Below are 23,391 nucleotides of genomic sequence, written 5' to 3' on the forward strand. Positions count from 1 at the left end.
ATTCCTGGGGGAAGGCCTGCAGCAGATGGATTTGCATACGGTGATGTCATCCAAGTAGTGGGTCAAAGTTGGCTTCAACCCTCGTCTGCATATGAAAAGAGAAAAGGGGCGTGCAGGGCATGGCGGCCTTTTGCGGCGCTTGGATGACCCCTAGTTCGCATTAAACACCTCCACCCTCCTTCGGTGTGGGGCTCATGTTGGCTATGCCCCAGCCCCTGAAGCATTCAAGCTGATTTCTTGCAGCAGCTGGGCACTGTAACAGCTCCAGAGCTGCTCTGTACGGCAAGTAAAAGGGTGTGGGCCCTGCAGCACTACCTGTAGTTTGCATTGTGCATTGGAAGGCACAAAGTAAGCAGACAGGAGGAGAAGTCAGGATAGTGCACAAGGGTATAAAAGGGAGGGGCTCATGAAAAAAGAAGTGGAAACAGACAGCAAACTAGGCTGGAGAGAGACCTGAGACAAAGAGATCTGAATTATACGAGAGCCGACCAGGGGAAACACAAATTATGCAGTCAAGCTTCCCACATTTGGGGAAATCAGAGTGCAATGGGTGAGCCTTGCCCTGGGAGAAGCACCTTCATGATCATAGTATCTCACCTGGCAGGTAAGTAGGAGTTGGGCTAGAGCTGGGGAGGGTCGCTGCTCGGGCACCCCCCTGTCAAGTGAAAGAGATCCAACTGAGGCAGCACAAGGGAACTCTCGAAAGAAGAACAAGGCTAGAGGAAGATCTGAGACAAATAAATCTGACTTTTACCAGAGCTGACCAGAGGAAAGCACAAACACAGTCCCCCACTACCACAAATAATGCAGTCGAGTTTCCCACATTTGGGGAAATCACAGGGGTCAGCATACCCAGAATACAATGAATGAACCTCACCCTGGGAGAACAATCTTCATGACCATGGTATCTCCTATGCAAAATAAGTATGATTTGGGATAGGGCTGGGGAGGGCCGCTGCTCAGGCACATCTCTGTCAAGTAAAGGAGATTCAACTGAGGCAGCACAAGGGAACTCTCATCTGGGGACAACAACTGCAGGGAGAACACATATTTTCAGATGAACATGGGAGGGCAGAAGGCTGCCTAATACTGAAGCACCCCCAAACAACAAACCAAATGCAACAACTAGTGCAAGCATTCCTGGGGGAAGGCCTGCAGCAGATGGATTTGCATACGGTGATGTCATCCAAGCAGTGGGTCAAAGTTGGCTTCAACCCTCGTCTGCATATGAAAAGAGAAAAGGGGCGTGCAGGGCATGGCGGCCTTTTGCGGCGCTTGGATGACCCCTAGTTCACATTAAACACCTCCACCCTCCTTCGGTGTGGGGCTCATGTTGGCTATGCCCCAGCCCCTGAAGCATTCAAGCTGATTTCTTGCAGCAGCTGGGCACTGTAACAGCTCCAGAGCTGCTCTGTACGGCAAGTAAAAGGGTGTGGGCCCTGCAGCACTACCTGTAGTTTGCATTGTGCATTGGAAGGCACAAAGTAAGCAGACAGGAGGAGAAGTCAGGATAGTGCACAAGGGTATAAAAGGGAGGGGCTCATGAAAAAAGAAGTGGAAACAGACAGCAAACTAGGCTGGAGAGAGACCTGAGACAAAGAGATCTGAATTATACGAGAGCTGACCAGGGGAAACACAAATTATGCAGTCAAGCTTCCCACATTTGGGGAAATCGCAGGGGCACCACACCCAGAGTGCAATGGGTGAGCCTTGCCCTGGGAGAAGCACCTTCATGATCAAAGTGTCTCACCTGGCAGGTAAGTAGGAGTTGGGCTAGAGCTGGGGAGGGTCGCTGCTCTGGCACCCCCCTGTCAAGTGAAAGAGATCCAACTGAGGCAGCACAAGGGAACTCTCGAAAGAAGAACAAGGCTAGAGGAAGATCTGAGACAAATAAATCTGACTTTTACCAGAGCTGTCCAGAGGAAAGCACAAACACAGTCCCCCACTACCACAAATAATGCAGTCGTGTTTCCCACATTTGGGGAAATCACAGGGGTCAGCATACCCAGAATGCAATGAATGAACCTCACCCTGGGAGAACAATCTTCATGACCATGGTATCGCCTATGCAAAATAAGTATGATTTGGGATAGGGCTGGGGAGGGCCGCTGCTCAGGCACATCTCTGTCAAGTAAAGGAGATTCAACTGAGGCAGCACAAGGGAACTCTCATCTGGGGACAACAACTGCAGGGAGAACACATATTTCCAGATAAACATGGGAGGGCAGAAGGCTGCCTAATACTGAAGCACCCCCAAACAACAAACCAAATGCAACAACTAGTACAAGCATTCCTGGGGGAAGGCCAGCAGCAGATGGATTTGCATATGGTGATGTCATCCAAGCAGTGGGTCAAAGTTGGCTTCAACCCTCGTCTGCATATGAAAAGAGAAAAGGGGCGTGCAGGGCATGGCGGCCTTTTGCGGCGCTTGGATGACCCCTAGTTCGCATTAAACACCTCCACCCTCCTTCGGTGTGGGGCTCATGTTGGCTATGCCCCAGCCCCTGAAGCATTCAAGCTGATTTCTTGCAGCAGCTGGGCACTGTAACAGCTCCAGAGCTGCTCTGAACGGCAAGTAAAAGGGTGTGGGCCCTGCAGCACTACCTGTAGTTTGCATTGTGCATTGGAAGGCACAAAGTAAGCAGACGGGAGAAGTCAGGATAGTGCGCAAGGGCATAGAAGGGAGCGGCTCAAGAAAAGAGAAGTTGAAACAGACAGCAAACTAGGCTGGAGAGAGACCTGAGACAAAGAGATCTGAATTATATGAGAGCCGACCAGGGGAAACACAAATTATGCAGTCAAGTTTCCCACATTTGGGGAAATCGCAGGAGCAGCACACCCAGAGTGCAATGGGTGAGCCTTGCCCTGGGAGAAGCACCTACATGATCATAGTATCTCACCTGCCAGGTAAGTAGAAGTTGGGCTAGAGCTGGGGAGGGTCGCTGCTCGGGTACCCCCCTGTCAAGTGAAGGAGATCCAACTGAGGCAGCACAAGGGAACTCTCGAAAGAAGAACAAGGCTAGAGGAAGATCTGAGACAAATAAATCTGACTTTTACCAGAGCTGACCAGAGGAAAGCACAAACACAGTCCCCCACTACCACAAATAATGCAGTCGAGTTTCCCACATTTGGGGAAATCACAGGGGTCAGCATACCCAGAATGCAATGAATGAGCCTCACCCTGGGAGAACAATCTTCATGACCATGGTATCTCCTATGCAAAATAAGTATGATTTGGGATAGGGCTGGGGAGGGCCGCTGCTCAGGCACATCTCTGTCAAGTAAAGGAGATTCAACTGAGGCAGCACAAGGGAACTCTCATCTGGGGACAACAACTGCAGGGAGAACACAAATTTTCAGATGAACATGGGAGGGCAGAAGGCTGCCTAATAATGAAGCACCCCCAAACAACAAACCAAATGCAACAACTAGTGCAAGCATTCCTGGGGGAAGGCCTGCAGCAGATGGATTTGCATACGGTGATGTCATCCAAGCAGTGGGTCAAAGTTGGCTTCAACCCTCGTCTGCATATGAAAAGAGAAAAGGGGCGTGCAGGGCATGGCGGCCTTTTGCGGCGCTTGGATGACCCCTAGTTCGCATTAAACACCTCCACCCTCCTTCGGTGTGGGGCTCATGTTGGCTATGCCCCAGCCCCTGAAGCATTCAAGCTGATTTCTTGCAGCAGCTGGGCACTGTAACAGCTCCAGAGCTGCTCTGTACGGCAAGTAAAAGGGTGTGGGCCCTGCAGCACTACCTGTAGTTTGCATTGTGCATTGGAAGGCACAAAGTAAGCAGGCAAGGTCCAGAGAACAGTTAGAGGTCGGAGTAGCACTATCTCAAGTAGTACTACGACAGCACGGATGGATTCTAAATATTCCAAAATCGCAGCTGATTCCGACGACACGTCTGCTGTTCCTAGGGATGATTCTGGACACAGTACAGAAAAAGGTGTTTCTCCCGGAGGAGAAAGCCAAGGAGTTATCCGACATAGTCAGGAACCTCCTAAGACCAGGCCAAGTGTCAGTACATCAATGCACAATGGTCCTGGGAAAGATGGTGGCTTCTTACGAAGCGATTCCATTCGGCAGATTCCACGCAAGAACTTTTCAGTGGGATCTGCTGGACAAATGGTCCGGATCGCATCTTCAAATGCATCAGCGGATAACCCTGTCTCCAAGGACAAGGGTGTCTCTCCTGTGGTGGTTACAGAGTGCTCATCTCCTAGAGGGCCGCAGATTCGGCATTCAGGATTGGGTCCTGGTGACCACGGATGCCAGCCTGAGAGGCTGGGGAGCAGTCACACAGGGAAGAAATTTCCAGGGCTTGTGGTCAAGCATGGAAACGTCACTTCACATAAATATCCTGGAACTAAGGGCCATTTACAATGCCCTAAGTCAGGCAAGACCTCTGCTTCAGGGTCAGCCGGTGTTGATCCAGTCGGACAACATCACGGCAGTCGCCCACGTAAACAGACAGGGCGGCACAAGAAGCAGGAGGGCAATGATGGAAGTGGCAAGGATTCTTCGCTGGGCGGAGAATCATGTGATAGCACTGTCAGCAGTGTTCATTCCGGGAGTGGACAACTGGGAAGCAGACTTCCTCAGCAGACACGATCTTCACCCGGGGGAGTGGGGACTTCACCCAGAAGTCTTCCACATGATTGTGAACCGTTGGGAAAAACCAAAGGGTGGACATGATGGCGTCCCGCCTCAACAAAAAACTGGACAGATATTGCGCCAGGTCAAGGGACCCTCAGGCAATAGCTGTGGACTCTCTGGTAACACCGTGGGTGTACCAGTCAGTGTATGTGTTCCCTCCTCTTCCTCTCATACCAAAAGTACTGAGAATCATAAGAAGGAGAGGAGTAAAGACTATACTCGTGGCTCCGGATTGGCCAAGAAGGACTTGGTACCCGGAAATTCAAGAGATGCTCACGGAAGACCCGTGGCCTCTACCTCTAAGAAAGGACCTGCTCCAGCAGGGACCATGTCTGTTCCAAGACTTACCGCGGCTGCGTTTGACGGCATGGCGGTTGAACGCCGGATCCTGAAGGAAAAAGGCATTCCGGATGAAGTCATCCCTACCCTGATCAAAGCCAGGAAGGATGTAACCATACAACATTATCACCGTATTTGGCGTAAATATGTTGCGTGGTGCGAGGCCAGGAAGGCCCCTACAGAGGAATTTCAACTGGGTCGTTTCCCGCATTTCCTGCAAACAGGACTGTCTATGGGCTTCAAATTAGGGTCCATTAAGGTTCAAATTTCGGCCCTGTCAATATTCTTCCAAAAAGAACTGGCTTCTGTTCCTGAAGTTCAGACGTTTGTCAAGGGAGTACTGCATATACAGCCTCCTTTTGTGCCTCCAGTGGCACCTTGGGATCTCAATGTAGTTTTGGGATTCCTAAAATCACATTGGTTTGAACCACTCACCACTGTGGACTTAAAATATCTCACATGGAAAGTGGTAATGCTGTTAGCCCTGGCTTCAGCCAGGCGTGTCTCAGAATTGACCAAAACAAAAAACTGCAACAAACGAGTGCCTAATCATCAAAATAAAAAGTGAAAACCAATACGTGTTTCATAGAATTAAATAATCACAATTTTATGTTCCTGATAGTCTGCGCTTGCCGGAATACTATGTGTAGTATTGTGGTGATAGCATAGAAAAAGAACAAACGGCTGCGCTGAATATCAGGAACGAAACATGATGTACAGAGAGCCAACGTAAAAAATAACAATGTTTATTAATAAAACATATAAAAAGATTAATTGTCAAATAACCGGTGAAAAATATATACAAATATATATAAGAACAGTCACTAGACGTGAACTAGTGGTATATTGTAATGACTCAGCTTATTGGGGTGAAAAGTTCCGTGATTCACTTGTTAGATAGTTGATAAATACCAGGTGTGTTGGTAGGATCCTAATGAATAAAAAAGTCCCTCAGTTGAAATTGATATTCAATACCTTTCCAAAATGGGCTGGTAAGAGCCGAGCGTCCTCGGCTTCAATGTCCTGCAATGCCCATATACGCTGTGCAGCGGAAAGGAATGGATCGTCTCTCTCACAACCCGGTCGTGGCGGCGTGTGCGCTGAAGCCGCTGATGTCGGATGCTGTAGAAGGAGGGTGCAGCGGGGACCAAGGAACACCTGGAAGATTTCACCTGAGCTGAGTGTGGATAGGGGCGGGTCCTGACGCGTTTCGTCACGTTCACGTGACTTTCTCAAAGGTAGAATGTTCTTATATATATTTATATATATTTTTCACCGGTTATTTGACAATTAATCTTTTTATATGTTTTATTAATAAACATTGTTATTTTTTACGTTGGCTCTCTGTACATCGTGTCTCAGAATTGGCGGCTTTATCCTATAAAAGCCCTTACCTAATTTTTCATATGTGGTGCCTGCGGCTACTAGGGACTTGGAGGATTCCAAGTTGCTGGACGTAGTCAGGGCCCTGAAAATATATGTTTCCAGGACGGCTGGAGTCAGAAAATCTGATTCGCTGTTTATCCTGTATGCACCCAGCAAGCTGGGTGCTCCTGCTTCTAAGCAGACGATTGCTCGTTGGATTTGTAGTACAATTCAGCTTGCACATTCTGTGGCAGGCCTGCCACAGCCAAAATCTGTAAAAGCCCATTCCACACGGAAAGTGGGCTCATCTTGGGCGGCTGCCCGAGGGGTCTCGGCTTTACAACTTTGCCGAGCAGCTACTTGGTCAGGGGAAAACATGTTTGCTAAATTCTACAAATTTGATACCCTGGCTGAGGAGGACCTGGAGTTCTCTCATTCGGTGCTGCAGAGTCATCCGCACTCTCCCACCCGGTTGGGAGCTTTGGTATAATCCCCATGGTCCTTTCGGAGTCCCCAGCATCCACTAGGACGTTAGAGAAAATAAGAATTTACTTACCGATAATTCTATTTCTCATAGTCTGTAGTGGATGCTGGGCGCCCATCCCAAGTGCGGATTGTCTGCATTACTTGTACATAGTTATTGTTACAAAAATCGGGTTATTGTTGTTGTGAGCCATCTTTTCAGAGGCTCCTTCTGTTATCATGCTGTTAACTGGGTTCAGATCACAAGTTGTACGGTGTGATTGGTGTGGCTGGTATGAGTCTTACCCGGGATTCAAAATCCTTCCTTATTGTGTACGCTCGTCCGGGCACAGTATCCTAACTGAGGCTTGGAGGAGGGTCATAGGGGGAGGAGCCAGTGCACACCAGCTAGTCCTAAAGCTTTTACTTTGTGCCCAGTCTCCTGCGGAGCCGCTATTCCCCATGGTCCTTTCGGAGTCCCCAGCATCCACTACGGACTATGAGAAATAGAATTATCGGTAAGTAAATTCTTATTTTCTGGACTGTGTCCAGGATCATCCTTAGGAATAGAAGACGTGTCGTCGGAATCAGCTGCGATTTTGGAATATTAAGAATCCAACCGTGCTGCCGCAACACTACCTGAGATAGTGCTACCCCGACTACCAACTGTTCCCTGGATCTTGCCCTTATCCGGAGATCGTCCAAGTAAGGGATAATTAAAACTCCCTTCCTTCGAAGGAGTATCATCATTTCGGCCATTACTTTGGTAAAGACCCGGGGTGCCGTGGACAAACCAAACGGCAGCGTCTGAAACTGATAGTGACAGTTCTGTACCACAAACCTGAGGTACCCTTGGTGAGAAGGGTAATTTGGGACATGGAGATAAGCATCCTTGATGTCCAGAGACACCATATAATCCCCTTCTTCCCGGTTTGCCATCACCGCTCTGAGTGACTCCATCTTGAATTTGAACCTTTGTATGTAAGTGTTCAAGGATTTCAGATTTAAATTAGGTCTCACCGAGCCGTCCGGCTTCGGTACCACAAACAGCGTGGAATAATACCCCTTTCCCTGTTGTAGGAGGGGTACCTTGATTATCACCTGCTGGGAATACAGCTTGTGAATGGCTTCCCATACCGCCTCCCTGTCGGAGGGAGACGTCGGTAAAGCAGACTTTAGGAAAACGGCGAAGGGGAGACGTCTCAAATTCCAATTTGTACCCCTGAGATACCACCTGAAGGATCCAGGGGTCCACCTGTGAGTGAGCCCACTGCACGCTGAAATTTATGAGACGGGCCCCCACCGTTTCTGTTCCTGGGAACTGGCTGTTTGCTGCAGCCTTTTTCCTCTCCCTCTGCCACGGGGCAGAAATGAGGAGCCTTTTGCCCGCTTGCCCTTATGGGGCCCAAAGGACTGCGCCTGATAATACGGCGTCTTCTTATGTTGAGAGGCTACCTGGGGTAAAAATGTGGATTTCCCAGCCGTTGCCGTGGCCACCAGGTCTGTTAGACCTACCCCAAATAACTCCTCCCTTTTATAAGGCGATACTTCCATATGCCTTTTGGAATCAGCATCACCTGACAACTGTCTTGTCCATAACCCTCTTCTGGCAGAAATGGACAGCGCACTTACTCTTGATGCCAGTCGGCAAATATCCCTCTGTGCACAACGCATATATAGAAAGCATCTTTTAAATGCTCTATAGTCAGTAATATACTGTCCCTATCTAGGGTATCAATATTGTCAGTCAGGGAATCCGACCAAGCCACCCCAGCACTGCACATCCAGGCTGAGGCGATTGCTGGTCGCAGTATCACACCCGTGTGAGTGTATATACATTTTAGGATATTTTACTGCTTTCTGTCAGCAGGTTCCTTAAGGGCGGCCGTATCCGGGGACGGTAGTGCCACCTGTTTAGACAAGCGTGTGAGCGCTTTATTCACCCTAGGGGGTGTTTCCCAATGTGCCCTATCCTCTGGCGGGAAGGGGTATGATGCTAATAACTTTTTAGGAATTAACAGTTTTTATCGGGGGAAACCCACGCATCATCACACACTTCATTTAATTCCTCAGATGCAGGAAAAACTACAGGCAGTTTTTTCTCACCCAACATAATACGACATAGCCCAAAATTTTAAAGCCTCCTGTTAGGCCATCATCTACACGACATAGCCCTGAATTTTCCAATCTCTTTTCTTGAGCCGCTCCCTTCTATGCCCTTGCGCACTATCCTGACTTCTCCCGTCTGATTACTTTGTGCCTTCCAACGCACAATGCGAACTACAGGTAGTGCTGCAGGGCCCACACCCTTTTATTTGCCTTACAGAGCAGCTCTGGAGCTGTTACAGTGCCCAGCTGCTGCAAGAAATCAGCTTGAATGCTTCAGGGGCTGGGGCATAGTCAACATGAGCCCCACACCGAAGGAGGGTGGAGGTGTTTAATGCGAACTAGGGGTCATCCAAGCGCCGCAAAAGGCCGCCATGCCCTGCATAACCCTTTTCTCTTTTCATATGCAGATGAGGGTTCCAGCCAACTTTGGCCCACTGCTTGGATGGCATCACCGTATGCAAATTCGTCTCCTGCAGACCTTCCCCCAGGAATGCTTGTACTAGTTATTGCATATGGTTTGATATTTGATGGTGCTTCAGTATTAGGCAGCCTTCCGCCCTCCCATGTTCATCTGAAAAGATGTGGTCTCCCTGCAGTTGTTGTCCCCAGACGAGAGTTCCCTTGTGCTTCCTCAGTTGAATCTCCTTAACTTGACGGGGGAGGGGCTGCCCGAGCAGCCACCCTCCCCAGCCCTATCCCAACTCATACTTATTTTGCATATGAGATCTCTATATCATGAAGATTGTTCTCACAGGGTGAGGTTCATCCATTATATTTTAAAATAGGAAGGTTCAAATTACATATTTGAATTGCATCTATGTGCTGGATTCAAATGTCCCCCCCCCCCTTCCTTTCTCAATTGTGCCCGTCAGCAGCTATTCTAAGGTTGCTGCCAATGGGTGTGACACATTAATTTCTTCTGTGGGGTACACTGGACTCCACAAGGATTCACATTGGGGTGTAGAGTAGGATCTTGATCTGAGGCACCAACCGGCTCAAAGCTTTTGACTGTTCCCAAGATGCTCAGCGCATTCTCCTCTATAACCCCGCTTCCATGAACAGGGAGCTCAGTTTGTAGTTGTTGCCTTCAGTAGCAGGCCACTTAACAGGGGCCTGCCTCAAGCAGCCTATTCTTAGCTATTAATTTTGACAAGAAAAGAAGAACTTTTTTTATGAGAATCTACAAGGGCTGCAGCAGGCTAGGTCTAATAGACATCTTTACTGCAGCTTCATCACTCCCAGCGGCACTGTATACTCCCGTGCCCTGGTTGCTGGGTCACTGCAGCGGAGGCTCCGGTTTCTTCCTAAGGTCAGTCACACACAATGTAACACCCCGGTATAACAAGTGTGTAAACTATGTGGAACAGGTCAGGGATACCTTGATGGACTATTCCTCCTTCAGCAGCAGCTCTTCTCTATTCCTGGCAGAGAGGCAAGGTTTCCCCAGACACAAAGAAAGGCAGGCAGGGCTTTGTATGAAAGAATAAATGGTTTACCACATAACTCAGAAAAGGAACTGATTACAGTAGGGAAGGGAAAGATTTGATTCAAGCAACTTAAACACAGACACCATATACACTTTAAGTCATTACACAAATGGTAATATAACTAAATCTGAGATTAATACTATGTTGCTTAGTAATAGAAATCAACTTATGCAGACAATATTTAAGTCCCAGATAACATTGGTGTCACTGCAGGGAGTCTCTATGTGCACGTTGGGGCCCGGTTATGTTGTTACATAGTTATATGCAGCTATTGTCTCCTTTAGCTGTGAACAAAATATTGTAGCTCTGTGTAGTAAAGATGATTGTTTAAAACAAACTGGAGCTGCTTCCCATGTAAATCGCTGCATAGGTATAGTAAATATAGGATAATGTCCTTTGCAGTGGAGTAGGTTTCAGTATAAATATGGATTTATCTCACCCAGTCAATAGATGTTTCTGAGGCAGTTTCCCCTCAGATGTAGGCCAGTCAGCATTGGTATAAAGGCTTTATACTCTCCTGTCTCTGACACTTGCTGTGCACTCTCTTGGCTGAGAGTGTCATGGCGTTCTTACTTGTTAATTGCTGCACTTCCACTGCTGTATTTTGCACTACTGCTTACTCTCTCATGCAATTTTCAGCTTATTTGTCTCCCCTCTCTCAGCTGCTCATCTCTGCGTAATGGCGTCGCCAGCTCTTTCCTCACCATGGCTCCAACTGACTTCTCAAACTGCTGTTCAATTTTCTTTTAAATAAACTTTATTTAAAATGGCACAGGCAACTACACTGTTGTCAAAAATGTCCTTGTTGTTATGGGATATCACACGTGCCCCCCCCCCCAAAACATGCGTGTCCTCACGCATTTTGGTTTTATCCCTATATAAACTTCTCACTATATCCAGTCACATTCATTAGTGAACACAGATTATGTCTGAAACATTAACATTTATCAACATTTTTAACATCAGTATCTGATAGGTATAATTCCTTTTGTGCTATAGTACATTAACACATGCTCCTGGAGCAATCGGTTGAAATCTGGACAGTATATGGTCTTGAAAAGTTTGTCTAGGAAACCTCAACCCCCCTGCCATGGATGAGTATTGAACTCTTTCTAAACTGTCTTTGGGACATGCTGTACAAAACTGCAGCTGACTATGGTGGTTTTCTGTTTTGCAAGCCCTAGTCTTCTTGCCTCCTTGTCGGTGACAAACCACCTTAGTCTGCTGTAAATACATTTTATGAGCCTCTTCCATTCCATCTTGGGATTCAGTATCACAGCTGGTTTGGGACAATGGATTCTGGAGAGAAAGAGGCAGCAAGGTTCTTCTTACAGAACAGGTTGGACAGTTTCGGCACCATCTCTTGATGTCTTCCCTCATTTCAACCCAAAAGAACTTTTTCCAGATGCTTGTTTCCATCCTTTTGCACCCAGGGTGACCTGACTTGTCGTGATATTCTTCAAGCACATAACAAGCACTTTGTCTTGGAATTACAAGTTGACTGATCCTATAATGAGTATTAGGATCCACACTACATCGAACAAACTGTCCTTTCTCTTCAAACAGCCTTTCTCGCTGTCTCAACAACTTCAGGAGTTCTGGCGAGGATTCTTGCCTTTGTCGCTTGGTCAGGTATTTCCCAATCTTCAGTAAGGCTTTGAGGTGTCTTATCATCTGACTTTTATCTTGCAGGTGGTCAAAACTGGTTCCTTGAATAGGTTGCTCACAGTTTCTAGAACTGGATGCTATATTATTCATGCCTAACATTGAAGCATTCTTTCGGATAATCTGGACACTGGAGATGGGCATTTCTATCATTATTTGGCTAGCCTTATTTTTTTCATGTTCCTCTCTTACAGATAATTCTGTTATCATTCTTCCCTTTTGTTTGGCTATCCCAGGTTGAAGGCCTTGTTTCTCCTGGAGCTTGTCAGTTTGAAACTCTCCTTGGAGTGCTGCTACGAGCTCCTCACAGCAGTTCCGCAACACATTCATGCCCACTATCACTGGAGGCAATCCATCATCTTGGGCAGTGGTGATGATGAAGCCTTGCTGTGGTAGCACTGTTCGTCCGATTTGAATTTCAGCTTCCGAGTATCCTTTGCAAGGGATGCAGTGCCCATTGCTTGCAATCGGGTTTATCAATGTGGAAGTTGACGGAAACATCTGTTCCTCAGTCCAATGCTGCTCAAACTGTGTTGCTTGTATTGTGGTCACTTGTGATCCAGTGTCTAAGAGAGCGGGCATTGAGACTCCATTGATGCAAACTTGAACCACCGGGCTTTGGCTAACATAACGGGTTAACCACATGAATTTGGAGTTTAAATGATCTGGCTGCTCAAATTCTCTCTTAATATGTCCGCTTCCTTCACAGCTTTGAAAAATGGGTCGCCTTTGGGAGGCAAAGTGGTTGGAAAAAAGTGTCTCCCTGTTTCTATGTAGGTCCCATTGGGAACTGTTCAGTGGTCTCCTCTCCTGGCACCATTCCATTTCTTCATGGAGCAGTGCCTGCTGTCTCTTCAGAATCTGCAGGTCTCTGCGCATCTCTGTCACACCACGTGTCAGTTCAGCCAGCAGACTTCGTAACTCACTAGAAGAGTCAAATATGCATGTCTTTGAACATGGCACTGTCACTCCTTTTACTGTAGGTGGGTAAGTAGCTCCTTTAAAACTTGACTCCTGGGCATCAGAATTCTCTTGATACCGTGGCATCTCTGGAATAGACTCTTGTGGAACAGCCCCTGAAGTAAGACTGGAGCCTAGAACTTTAATCGCAGCCTCTTTAAAATCCAGGAATGTGCTTCCAGGCTTCTGCAATCTCAATAGTCGCAGCTGAGTTTTACAAATTCGCCCCTTGCACCTTCAGTGAACTGGTCCAATAACATTTTCTCTTTGTCATGCACTTGCTCAGGGTCTGCTTGCTGAACATCTCTGAGTGCTTCCTGCAAGCTGAGGGCATAGCCCCGTAGTGACTCTCCTGGTTGTTGCTTTCGAGCAAAGAAGTGCATTTTAAGTTCTGACACTGTCCTTGTGTCAAATGTGGTAGCAAGCCTGTTGAGGATCTGGTCCACAGTCTTCTTCTCTTCAGTAGGCCAGGAAGTAACCTCTCTAAGTGCAAGCCCTTTCAACTGTCCCATCAAGATCTCCACCTTTTGCTGCTCTTTCAGCAGGTACAGACGAAACAAAGACTGCAGTAGTATCCTCATCAGTTTATTTTTGTCAATTACCATTTTAATAATCGGGTAAAGAAAATTAAGTGGATTTTTGAAAGAAAACAATACTGTCAATATACTATTAAAACAAATTAAAATGGTAAAAGTTATTGTACTTTAAGTAAAAATAAAAGAGCAAAAATATCAATCCCAGTTTTGGATTACTTTAATTAACAAAAAAAAAATGCATATAGCAGAGGATAGTTTCAATCTGCCTACCTCTGGGCTATGGACCCAGCATGCTTCCATTACAGTACTCTGCTGCACATGTAATTGCAAGAGATCCTGAAGCACTCACTCATCATGGGAAAGTACCAATGTGTTTCTTCATTGGTTGATGGAAGAAACATCTTACAAAAACTCTCCAGATTATTGACTATTTAAAGTTTTTCTTGGAAACGTTCTAGATGAATGCTTATCAGCCTTTGTCAGTATGTACTTTTGCAAAGTGTCGCTGTGGCGCAATCAGTTAGTGTGTACGGCTATTAACCAAAAGGTTGGTGGTTCAATCCCACCCAGGGACGTAATTGACCTTGTTATCAGATTTTGGTGATCTTTAAGTAGACAAGTCAAAATTTCAAAAACCCCTGTTATGGTGTAGGGTACCTGGCCTTCTCTGATGTAATCAGAGTTAGATTTGATTCAGTGATTTTATAAAAACAGCTAGGAAGCACAATTTAGCAGTGGTTTGCAGAGAAAAAGAAATATGCTGGCAAAAAAATCCAATTGAGTGATTAAACAGCTCTTCGTTTTCTGGCTTTACTTTTATGCTAACAAATTTGTACTCTGAAAAGTGTCCACAAAGCCAAATATCTGATTAACATCTTTGTAGGAATGGTTTTTCACCTATTACTAAATTAAACTTGCTTCATTGGAAAGGCAGCAAGATGCATCCTCATTTCAATATCTACTGAAATAATACAGGTTGACACCAGGAAACATTAACGCCACTGCATCCTTGCTGCTTTCTCATGTGGAAGTCTGTTTAATGTGAAAACAAGGTGATATCTAATTAGCACACAGGTAAGGAATTAAGAAAATCTTTATTTAAGGGTGAAGATGTTTCTCACAAAATCGTTGCCCCAATGCATCATTGAAATTCAAGCTGGAAAGATGATTTTAATACATCACTTGTACATTTTATATTGCTCTTCTGGTGACAATGTAGTTTGTTTTTGTCAATTACCATTTTAATAATCGGGTAAAGAAAATTAAGTGGATTTTTGAAAGAAAACAATACTGTCAATATACTATTAAAACAAATTAAAATGGTAAAAGTTATTGTACTTTAAGTAAAAATAAAAGCTAAAATATCAATCCCAGTTTTGGATTACTTTAATGAACAAAAAAAAATGCATATAGCAAAGGATAGTTTCAATCTGCCTACCTCTGGGTTATGGACCCAGCATGCTTCCATTACAGTACTCTGCTGCACATGTAAGTGCAAGAGATCCTGAAGCACTCACTCATCATGCGAAAGTACCAATGTGTTTCTTCATTGGTTGCTGGAAGAAACATCTTACAAAAACTCTCCAGATTATTGACTTTTTAAAGTTTTTCTAGGAAACGTTCTAGATGAATGCTTATTAGTCTTTGTCAGTATTTACTTTTTGCAAAGTGTCTCTGTGGCGCAATCGGTTAGTGTGTTCAGCTATTAATCAAAAGGTTGGTGGTTCAATCCCACCCAGGGACGTGATTGACCTTGTGATCAGATTTTGGTGATATTTAAGTAGACAAGTCAAAATTGCAAACCCCCTCTTATGGTGTAGGGTACCTGGCCTTCTCTGATGTAATCAGAGTTAGATTTAATTAAGTGATTTTATAAAAAAAACAGCTAGGAAGCACAATTTAGCAGTGGGTTGCAGAGAAAAAGAAAAATGCTGGCAGAAAAATCCAATTGAGTGATTAAACAGCTCTTCATTTTCTGGCTTTATTTTTATGATAACAAATTTGTTCTCTGAAAAGTGTCCACAAAGCCAAGTATCTGATTAACATCTTTGTAGGGATGGTTTTTCACCTATTACTAAATTAAACTTGCTTCATTGGAAAGGCAGCAAGATGTATCCTCATTTCAATATCTACGGAAATAATACAGGTTGACACCATGAAACATTAACGCCACTGCATCTTTGCTGTTTTCTCATGTGGAAGTCTGTTTAATGTGAAAACAAGGTGATCTCTAATTAGCACACAGGTAAGGAATTAAGAAAATCTTTATTTAAGGGTGAAGATGTTTCTCACAAAATCGTTGCCCCAATGCATCATTGAAATCCAAGCTGGAAAGATGATTTTAATATATTACTTGAACATTTTATATTGCTCTTCTGGTGATAATCTAGTTTGTTTTTGTCAATTACCATTTTAATAATCGGGTAAAGAAAATTAAGTGGATTTTTGAAAGAAAACAATACTGTCAATATACTATTAAAACAAATTAAAATGGTAAAAGTTATTGTACTTTAAGTAAAAATAAAAGAGCAAAAATATCAATCCCAGTTTTGGATTACTTTAATTAACAAAAAAAAAATGCATATAGCAGAGGATAGTTTCAATCTGCCTACCTCTGGGTTATGGACCCAGCATGCTTCCATTACAGTACTCTGCTGCACATGTAAGTGCAAGAGATCCTGAAGCACTCACTCATCATGGGAAAGTACCAATGTGTTTCTTCATTGGTTGATGGAAGAAACATCTTACAAAAACTCTCCACATTATTGACTTTTTAAAATGTTTCTAGGAATCGTTCTAGATGAATGCTTATTAGCCTTTGTCAGTATGGACTTTTGCAAAGTGTTGCTGTGGTGCAATCAGTTACTGCGTAAGGCTATTAACCAAAAGGTTGGTTGTTCAATCCCACCCAGGGACGTAATTGACCTTGTTATCAGATTTTGGTGATCTTTATGTAGACAAGTCAAAATTTCGAAAACCCCTTTTATGGTGTAGGGTACCTGGCCTTCTCTGATGTAATCAGAGTTAGATTTGATTCAGTGATTTTATAAAAACAGCTAGGAAGCACAATTTAGCAGTGGGTTGCAGAGAAAAAGAAATATGCTGGCAAAAAAATCCAATTGAGTGATTAAATAGCTCTTCATTTTCTGGCTTTATTTTTATGCTAACAAATTTGTTCTCTGAAAAGTGTCCACAAAGCCAAGTATCTGATTAACATCTTTGTAGGGATGGTTTTTCACCTATTACTAAATTAAACTTGCTTCATTGGAAAGGCAGCAAGGTGCATCCTCATTTCAATATCTACTGAAATAATACAGGTTGACACCAGGAAACATTAACGCCACTGCATCCTTGCTGCTTTCTCATGTGGAAGTCTGTTTAATGTGAAAACAAGGTGATATCTAATTAGCACACAGGTAAGGAATTAAGAAAATCTTTATTTAAGGGTGAAGATGTTTCTCACAAAATCGTTGCCCCAATGCATCATTGAAATTCAAGCTGGAAAGATGATTTTAATATATCATTTGTACATTTTGTATTGCTTTTCTGGTGACAATGTAGTTTGTTTTTGTCAATTACCATTTTAATAATCGGGTAAAGAAAATTAATTGGATTTTTGAAAGAAAACAATACTGTCAATATACTATTAAAACAAATTAAAATGGTAAAAGTTATTGTACTTTAAGTAAAAATAAAAGAGCAAACATATCAATCCCAGTTTTGGATTACTTTAATTAACAAAAAAAAATGCATATAGCAGAGGATAGTTTCAATCTGCCTACCTCTGGGTTATGGACCCAGCATGCTTCCATTACAGTACTCTGCTGCACATGTAAGTGCAAGAGATCCTGAAGCACTCACTCATCATGGGAAAGTACCAATGTGTTTCTTCATTGGTTGATGGAAGAAACATCTTACAAAAACTCTCCACATTATTGACTTTTTAAAATGTTTCTAGGAATCGTTCTAGATGAATGCTTATTAGCCTTTGTCAGTATGGACTTTTGCAAAGTGTTGCTGTGGCGCAATCAGTTACTGTGTAAGGCTAATAACCAAAAGGTTGGTGGTTCAATCCCACCCAGGGACGTAATTGACCTTGTTATCAGATTTTGGTGATCTTTATGTAGACAAGTCAAAATTTCAAACCCCCTCTTATGGTGTAGGGTACCTGGCCTTCTCTGATGTAATCAGAGTTAGATTTGATTCAGTGATTTTATAAAAACAGCTAGGAAGCACAATTTAGCAGTGGGTTGCAGAGAAAAAGAAATATGCTGGCAAAAAAATCCAATTGAGTGATTAAACAGCTCTTCATTTTCTGGCTTTATTTTTATGCTAACAAATTTGTTCTCTGAAAAGTGTCCACAAAGCCAAGTTTCTGATTAACACCTTTGTAGGGATGGTTTTTCACCTATTACTAAATTAAACTTGCTTCATTGGAAAGGCTGCAAGATGCATCCTCATTTGAATATCTACTGAAATAATACAGGTTGACACCAGGAAACATTAACGCCACTGCATCCTTGCTGCTTTCTCATGTGGAAGTCTGTTTAATGTGAAAACAAGGTGATATCTAATTAGCACACAGGTAAGGAATTAAGAAAATCTTTATTTAAGGGTGAAGATGTTTCTCACAAAATCGTTGCCCCAATGCATCATTGAAATTCAAGCTGGAAAGATTATTTTAATATATCACTTGTACATTTTGTATTGCTCTTCTGGTGACAATGTAGTTTGTTTTTGTCAATTACCATTTTAATAATCGGGTAAAGAAAATTAAGTGGATTTTTGAAAGAAAACAATACTGTCAATATACTATTAAAACAAATGAAAATGGTAAAAGTTATTGTACTTTAAGTAAAAATAAAAGAGCAAAAATATCAATCCCAGTTTTGGATTACTTTAATTAACAAAAAAAAACGCATATAGCAGAGGATAGTTTCAATCTGCCTACCTCTGGGCTATGGACCCAGCATGCTTCCATTACAGTACTCTGCTGCACATGTAATTGCAAGAGATCCTGAAGTACTCACTCATCATGGGAAAGTACCAATGTGTTTCTTCATTGGTTGATGGAAGAAACATCTTACAAAAACTCTCCAGATTATTGACTACTTAAAGTTTTTCTAGGAAACGTTCTAGATGAATGCTTATTAGCCTTTGTCAGTATGTACTTTTGCAAAGTGTCGCTGTGGCGCAATCAGTTAGTGTGTACAGCTATTAACCAAAAGGTTGGTGGTTCAATCCCACCCAGGGATGTAATTGACCTTGTTATCAGATTTTGGTGATCTTTAAGTAGACAAGTCAAAATTTCAAAAACCCCTGTTATGGTGTTGGGTACCTGGCCTTCTCTGATGTAATCAGAGTTAGATTTGATTCAGTGATTTTATAAAAACAGCTAGGAAGCACAATTTAGCAGTGGTTTGCAGAGAAAAAGAAATATGCTGGCAAAAAAATCCAATTGAGTGATTAAACAGCTCTTCATTTTCTGGCTTTATTTTTATGCTAACAAATTTGTTCTCTGAAAAGTGTCCACAAAGCCAAGTATCTGATTAACATCTTTGTAGGGATGGTTTTTCACCTATTACTAAATTAAACTTGCTTCATTGGAAAGGCAGCAAGATGCATCCTCATTTCAATATCTACTGAAATAATACAGGTTGACACCAGGAAACATTAACGCCACTGCATCCTTGCTGCTTTCTCATGTGGAAGTCTGTTTAATGTGAAAACAAGGTGATATCTAATTAGCACACAGGTAGGGAATTAAGAAAATCTTTATTTAAGGGTGAAGATGTTTCTCACAAAATCGTTGCCCCAATGCATCATTGAAATTCAAGCTGGAAAGATGATTTTAATATATCACTTGTACATTTTGTATTGCTCTTCTGGTGACAATGTAGTTTGTTTTTGTCAATTACCATTTTAATAATAGGGTAAAGAAAATTAAGTGGATTTTTGAAAGAAAACAATACTGTCAATATACTATTAAAACAAATTAAAATGGTAAAAGTTATTGTACTTTAAGTAAAAATAAAAGAGCAAAAATATCAATCCCAGTTTTGGATTACTTTAATTAACAAAAAAAAATGCATATAGCAGAGGATAGTTTCAATCTGCCTACCTCTGGGTTAAGGGGCCCAGCATGCTTCCATTGCAGTACTCTGCTGCACATGTAAGTGCAAGAGAACCTGAAGCACTCACTCATCATGGGAAAGTACCAATGCGTTTCTTCATTGGTTGATGGAAGAAACATCTTACAAAAACTCTCCAGATTATTGACTTTTTAAAGTTTTCTAGGAAACGTTCTAGATGAATGCTTATTAGCCTTTGTCAGTATGTACTTTTGCAAAGTGTCTCTGTGGTGCAATCGGTTAGTGTGTTTGGTTATTAACGAAAGGGTTGGTGGTTCAATCCCACCCAGGGATGTTATTGACCTTGTCATCAGATTTTGGTGATCTTTAAGTAGACAAGTCAAAATTTCAAACCCCCTCTTATGGTGTAGGGTACCTGGCCTACTCTGATGTAATCAGAGTTAGATTTGATTAAGTGATTTTATCAAAAAACAGCTAGGAAGCACAATTTAGCAGTGGTTTGCAGAGAAAATGAAATATGCTGGCAGAAAAATCCAATTGAGTGATTAAACAGCTCTTCATTTTCTGGCTTTATTTTTATGCTAACTAATTTGTTCTCTAAAAAGTGTCCACAAAGCCAAGTATCGGATTAACATCTTTGTAGGGATGGTTTTTCACCTATTACTAAATTAAACTTGCTTCATTGGAAAGGCAGCAAGATGCATCCTCATTTCAATATCTACTGAAATAATACAGGTTGACACCAGGAAACATTAACGCCACTGCATCCTTGCTGCTTTCTCATGTGGAAGTCTGTTTAATGTGAAAACAAGGTGATATCTAATTAGCACACAGGTAAGGAATTAAGAAAATCTTTATTTAAGGGTAAGATGTTTCTCACAAAATCGTTGCCCCAATGCATCATTGAAATTCAAGCTGGAAAGATGATTTTAATATATCACTTGTACATTTTGTATTGCTCTTCTGGTGACAATGTAGTTTGTTTTTGTCAATTACCATTTTAATAATCGGGTAAAGAAAATTAAGTGGATTTTTGAAAGAAAACAATACTGTCAATATACTATTAAAACAAATTAAAATGGTAAAAGTTATTGTACTTTAAGTAAAAATAAAAGAGCAAAAATATCAATACCAGTTTTGGATTACTTTAATTAACAAAAAAAAATGCATATAGCAGAGGATAGTTTCAATCTGCCTACCTCTGGGTTATGGACCCAGCATGCTTCCATTACAGTCCTCTGCTGCACATGTAAGTGCAAGAGATCCTGAAGCACTCACTCATCATGGGAAAGTACCAATGTGTTTCTTCATTGGTTGATGGAAGAAACATCTTACAAAAACTCTCCACATTATTGACTTTTTAAAATGTTTCTAGGAATCGTTCTAGATGAATGCTTATTAGCCTTTGTCAGTATGGACTTTTGCAAAGTGTTGCTGTGGCGCAATCAGTTACTGTGTAAGGCTATTAACCAAAAGGTTGGTGGTTCAATCCCACCCAGGGATGTAATTGACCTTGTTATCAGATTTTGGTGATCTTTATGTAGACAAGTCAAAATTTCGAAAACCCCTGTTATGGTGTAGGGTACCTGGCCTTCTCTGATGTAATCAGAGTTAGATTTGATTCAGTGATTTTATAAAAACAGCTAGGAAGCACAATTTAGCAGTGGGTTGCAGAGAAAAAGAAATATGCTGGCAAAAAAATCCAATTGAGTGATTAAATAGCTCTTCATTTTCTGGCTTTATTTTTATGCTAACAAATTTGTTCTCTGAAAAGTGTCCACAAAGCCAAGTATCTGATTAACATCTTTGTAGGGATGGTTTTTCACCTATTACTAAATTAAACTTGCTTCATTGGAAAGGCAGCAAGATGCATCCTCATTTCAATATCTACTGAAATAATACAGGTTGACACCAGGAAACATTAACGCCACTGCATCCTTGCTGCTTTCTCATGTGGAAGTCTGTTTAATGTGAAAACAAGGTGATATCTAATTAGCACACAGGTAAGGAATTAAGAAAATCTTTATTTAAGGGTGAAGATGTTTCTCACAAAATCGTTGCCCCAATGCATCATTGAAATTCAAGCTGGAAAGATGATTTTAATATATCATTTGTACATTTTGTATTGCTCTTCTGGTGACAATGTAGTTTGTTTTTGTCAATTACCATTTTAATAATCGGGTAAAGAAAATTAATTGGATTTTTGAAAGAAAACAATACTGTCAATATACTATTAAAACAAATTAAAATGGTAAAAGTTATTGTACTTTAAGTAAAAATAAAAGAGCAAAAATATCAATCCCAGTTTTGGATTACTTTAATTAACAAAAAAAATGCATATAGCAGAGGATAGTTTCAATCTGCCTACCTCTGGGTTATGGACCCAGCATGCTTCCATTACAGTACTCTGCTGCACATGTAAGTGCAAGAGATCCTGAAGCACTCACTCATCATGGGAAAGTACCAATGTGTTTCTTCATTGGTTGATGGAAGAAACATCTTACAAAAACTCTCCACATTATTGACTTTTTAAAATGTTTCTAGGAATCGTTCTAGATGAATGCTTATTAGCCTTTGTCAGTATGGACTTTCGCAAAGTGTTGCTGTGGCGCAATCAGTTACTGTGTAAGACTATTAACCAAAAGGTTGGTGGTTCAATCCCACCCAGGGACGTAATTGACCTTGTTATCAGATTTTGGTGATCTTTATGTAGACAAGTCAAAATTTCAAACCCCCTCTTATGGTGTAGGGTACCTGGCCTTCTCTGATGTAATCAGAGTTAGATTTGATTCAGTGATTTTATAAAAACAGCTAGGAAGCACAATTTAGCAGTGGGTTGCAGAGAAAAAGAAATATGCTGGCAAAAAAATCCAATTGAGTGATTAAACAGCTCTTCATTTTCTGGCTTTATTTTTATGCTAACAAATTTGTTCTCTGAAAAGTGTCCACAAAGCCAAGTTTCTGATTAACACCTTTGTAGGGATGGTTTTTCACCTATTACTAAATTAAACTTGCTTCATTGGAAAGGCAGCAAGATGCATCCTCATTTGAATATCTACTGAAATAATACAGGTTGACACCAGGAAACATTAACGCCACTGCATCCTTGCTGCTTTCTCATGTGGAAGTCTGTTTAATGTGAAAACAAGGTGATATCTAATTAGCACACAGGTAAGAAATTAAGAAAATCTTTATTTAAGGGTGAAGATGTTTCTCACAAAATCGTTGCCCCAATGCATCATTGAAATTCAAGCTGGAAAGATGATTTTAATATAACACTTGTACATTTTGTATTGCTCTTCTGGTGACAATGTAGTTTGTTTTTGTCAATTACCATTTTAATAATCGGGTAAAGAAAATTAAGTGGATTTTTGAAAGAAAACAATACTGTCAATATACTATTAAAACAAATGAAAATGGTAAAAGTTATTGTACTTTAAGTAAAAATAAAAGAGCAAAAATATCAATCCCAGTTTTGGATTACTTTAATTAACAAAAAAAACGCATATAGCAGAGGATAGTTTCAATCTGCCTACCTCTGGGCTATGGACCCAGCATGCTTCCATTACAGTACTCTGCTGCACATGTAATTGCAAGAGATCCTGAAGTACTTACTCATCATGGGAAAGTACCAATGTGTTTCTTCATTGGTTGATGGAAGAAACATCTTACAAAAACTCTCCAGAATATTGACTATTTAAAGTTTTTCTAGGAAACG

General features: G+C 42.0%; 4 non-coding genes and 1 pseudogene across 4 annotated transcripts; all 5 read right to left on the reverse strand.

The window, feature by feature from the left end:
• Nucleotides 1-764: 764 nt before the first annotated feature.
• LOC135013665 (U1 spliceosomal RNA) lies at nucleotides 765-928 on the reverse strand. The gene has a single exon (XR_010212316.1). It is a non-coding gene; the product is annotated as a U1 spliceosomal RNA (small nuclear RNA).
• Nucleotides 929-1,602: 674 nt separating this feature from the next.
• LOC135013594 (U1 spliceosomal RNA) lies at nucleotides 1,603-1,765 on the reverse strand. The gene has a single exon (XR_010212253.1). It is a non-coding gene; the product is annotated as a U1 spliceosomal RNA (small nuclear RNA).
• A 152-nt stretch (nucleotides 1,766-1,917) lies between these two features.
• On the reverse strand, nucleotides 1,918-2,081 carry LOC135013392 (U1 spliceosomal RNA). The gene has a single exon (XR_010212069.1). It is a non-coding gene; the product is annotated as a U1 spliceosomal RNA (small nuclear RNA).
• Nucleotides 2,082-2,773: 692 nt separating this feature from the next.
• On the reverse strand, nucleotides 2,774-2,915 carry LOC135013441 (U1 spliceosomal RNA; annotated as a pseudogene).
• Nucleotides 2,916-3,067: 152 nt separating this feature from the next.
• Nucleotides 3,068-3,231, reverse strand: LOC135013666 (U1 spliceosomal RNA). Its single transcript, XR_010212317.1, has one exon. It is a non-coding gene; the product is annotated as a U1 spliceosomal RNA (small nuclear RNA).
• Nucleotides 3,232-23,391: the final 20,160 nt, after the last annotated feature.

This window comes from Pseudophryne corroboree, unplaced genomic scaffold, assembly GCF_028390025.1.
Source record: "Pseudophryne corroboree isolate aPseCor3 unplaced genomic scaffold, aPseCor3.hap2 scaffold_271, whole genome shotgun sequence".
NCBI lineage: Eukaryota > Metazoa > Chordata > Amphibia > Anura > Myobatrachidae > Pseudophryne > Pseudophryne corroboree.